The sequence below is a fragment of the Chiloscyllium plagiosum genome, chromosome 20 (genome assembly GCF_004010195.1).
Source record: "Chiloscyllium plagiosum isolate BGI_BamShark_2017 chromosome 20, ASM401019v2, whole genome shotgun sequence".
Classification (NCBI taxonomy): Eukaryota; Metazoa; Chordata; class Chondrichthyes; order Orectolobiformes; family Hemiscylliidae; genus Chiloscyllium; species Chiloscyllium plagiosum.
The window spans coordinates 41,994,126-41,997,536 of record NC_057729.1 but is presented as its reverse complement, the minus strand read 5'-3'; the positions used below and the strand labels follow the sequence as shown (position 1 = coordinate 41,997,536).

Genomic DNA, 3,411 nt, shown 5'->3' with positions numbered 1-3,411 from the left:
TTGAGGGATATGCTTAATGGACATCAAGCCAAAAGAGGAGCTGTTTTATGTTGGTCAAAGAGGTGAGTTTGAAATCAAGTGCAATACAGTAGATGAGTCATTGAAGTATCTACCAGTGTACTTGTTAGCTAAGTTTTGAAACAGTTGGAGCGTAACCTTCAGAAATGTTGCAACATTTTTTATTAAATTAAGAGTTCATCTAAACATGAAGCCTCATGTGATGTTTCTCTTTTAGGTGCAATGATGCTGTTTTCCAAATTTGACAAATTTCAATCAACTGGTCCCAATGAGTGTCTTGCATTGTCTGGAACTACCGGCAAAGCATAGTAAGTATGAAACTTTACTCTAGTTTTACCCCAAGTGTTTCAGCACATGGTGTATATGCATGTCAGTTCAGCAAAATTACCTGAACTTGACGATGAAATTACTAATAATAGGTTAACAACTAGCTTTTAAATTATTTCTGATGCTTACATATAATATAGCATTACTTAGAAAATTGTAATTTTTCCTAACCCATTAAGCTAGTATCCAGTGTATTTTATAAATATTTTACAAAACATTGTTTTCTTGCTGCATTCACCTCTGAACAGGCATTCTTAATTAATTATGCATATTTTTCACCAAATTAGTAATCATGTTTGCCTACAATTCAATTTTTTCCTTTGCTTGAAAGAACTCTTAGGTTTACAACAACAACAAAATGCATTCTTATAATGCCTTTGAGGGATATGCTTAATGGACATCAAGCCAAAAGAGTTGTTTTATGTTGGTCAAAGAGGTGAGTTTGAAGTAAAATCTTAAATGAAGAAAGAGAGCTGGAAGGGCAGAGGCTTCAGGAAAGAGAATTCAGTGAGAGGTGGGTGATGAAAAAATGCAGTGACTCTGGGCATTGTCAGCATCCTTGAGAGAGGTGGGTGCTGCTGCAGCAACTTCAAAAAATACAAAGGCAACAGAAAGTGTCGTGGCTCTCAGAGGGTTAGATGTGACTTTATTGTTCAAAACAACAAGTAGGCAGACCTCTACAGTTGGAGGAGAAGCCTTGCCATTGCAGTGTTGCAGCCAAGGGAGTGTCTCCAGTGACACTCAAGAAACTGCAGGGAGGTTGCCCCCATGTGGCTTGAGGATTACTACATGGTGAGGGCCTCTTTACTGTTGGCAAATGTCAAACTAGCCAGGAAAGTCACCCTTGATTCACCCTTTAATTATTCACCTCCTTGGCATTAGGACTGAGATGGAGAGCTGTCCCTATGCACCCATTCATCATTATTCTGGCTCCCTGTCTCTCAGGCCATTTCCGTGGTGCCAGGTAACATTCAGCCCATAGGGTCAGTAATTTAGCGTCAGGTTGATTAGGAGGGCAAAGTTGTAACCAGTCTGAAGTGACAGTGGAAGACAGTGGAGGTTTCTGGTGTCAGGCTTGGTTAGGTGAGAGTAGACAAAATGAGGGCAGTCATAGAGAGGAAATTTCAAATCTGATGGTTCTTAATGTCATCCAGTCAAACTTGCTGACAGATAACAAAACCAAAAACTTTCTGGATTATGTTCCTTGTATTTGAAGAAATGAAGATGGGACTTGTACTGGGGAAATGGCCAGGATGATTGAGGGCTTTGTATCACATTTGTAGGTGAGTTCAATGTGTAAAAAATTATGATCACATGCAAAATAGTGTGTAAGCATTTGGAAGTGTGTTGCAAGTAACTTCATAAAGAATTTCTTTTCAGTGACAATTGATATCAAGATCACGAGAGAGGAAAGGGAATTGTGTTTGATGAATAATGTGTGGAAGTGATTGGCGATAACCTGATTCGAGGTCAAGATCATGGGAAATACTGAGGCAAAATGTCATCGCTACGAATATGTGTGGAAAGAATTATGGGGAGGAAGAAGGTTTCACTCAAGACTTTTTTAGCGATAGTAGAAATAATGTATTAGTTTATTTGTGGAAATTATTTTTTGTCAAAATGTAGAATATTTATTCAAATTTTTTCACTAATCTTTGTAGAGTCATAGAAGTGTGCAGTGCAAACAAGGCCCTATGGTCCATTGAGTCAGTGCTGATCAAACACAATCAGCTAACTATTCCGATCACATTTTCCTGCACTTGGCCCATTGCCTTGTATACCTTGATATCACAAGGGTATATCCATATGCTTCTTTTAAACTTGTAGTTCTGTTGCTCTCAATTTTCTGGCTAATGGTCATGGAAAGGACTTTTGAAAATCTATCCTTAAAATTCAAAATCTTTACTAATCATGTAATTCAACACAAGGCAAATTATACCCCAGTCAATTTTTTGTAACCCTGAATGAATTATTGAGGCAGGAAAAAACAGCTTAAAAGGATGCTACCATGTCAATCGGTCCTCTATATTTTATTTTGTCATATCTCTTGAAATCATCATGTTTGAAACATCCTAAAGTACTTCATGTACATTGAATTTTTGGAGCATGGGAGTGACATGCAAGAATATGGCGCTGATCATGTTGATAAAATATCGTTATCATCATGCAAGGAAGGTCAAAGCATGAGAAAGACATTTTTTCATAATCTTATTTTGCTTTATTATCACGCCCCTCTAAGGTACATTTGCTAGACATTCAGGGTCAGTTTCAATTTTCTACTCTAACTTTATTACCAATAATGGAGAACAGCCTATATGACAAGTAGTTGTCATTGTCAGCTGGCTATTAACTATATGAAGAGTAAATTTAGGTTGATCTTACATGATTATTTGAATCACTTTGGAATATATGAAGTCTAAAAAGAGTTGAGTGAAAATGAAATAATTCATATGAGATACAGTGAAGATTTTGAAAATGCAAAGCTTCATCAGCAAGGAAATCAGAAATTATTGCAGAAGCAGTTTGATGCGGAGATGATGGAAACATGGGTGTACAGACAAACTAAGATAAAAATATGCAGTGGATAATGATTCCAAAGAATTGCAACTCATTTGGCTAATATAAAATAAAGATGATAACTTCGAGATTTTCTCATTGAATTTGAAAGATGAGAGCAAAGCAGCTCAAAATTCAGAAACTTTGCTTTTCTAATAGGAAAAAGCAAACTTTCCAAAGGGTTTAGTTTTCTGTCTGCATTAATCAGTCCCGGATATATTTGGCTGAGATTTTTGAGTTATGAGTTGTGATTAATCTATAATGGAATTCCCCATTGGAAAGTAATTGGAATTAAATGGGTCAACATTTATAAAAGAGGCTAATACTGAACAAACTCTCAATTTGTTCAGGAGCCACCAGGACAGAACCCCACTGGTCCTCACCTACCACCCCACCAACCTCCATATACAGCGTATCATCCGCCGTCATTTCCGCCACCTCCAAACGGACCCCACCACCAGGGATATATTTCCCTCCCCTCCCCTATCAGCATTCCGAAAAGACCACTCC

At 37.5% G+C, this 3,411-nt stretch overlaps 1 protein-coding gene across 3 annotated transcripts in view; it reads left to right on the top strand.

Moving 5' to 3' along the window:
* Window positions 1–246: 246 nt before the first annotated feature.
* slco4a1 (solute carrier organic anion transporter family, member 4A1) overlaps window positions 247–3,411 on the top strand; it is a 116,170-nt gene continuing 113,005 nt past the window's right edge. For all 3 annotated transcript variants that reach the window (XM_043710616.1, XM_043710617.1, XM_043710619.1), the window contains exon 1: window positions 247–326. The gene's annotated coding sequence lies outside the window, so the exon portion shown is untranslated. The remainder of the gene's footprint in view (window positions 327–3,411) is intronic.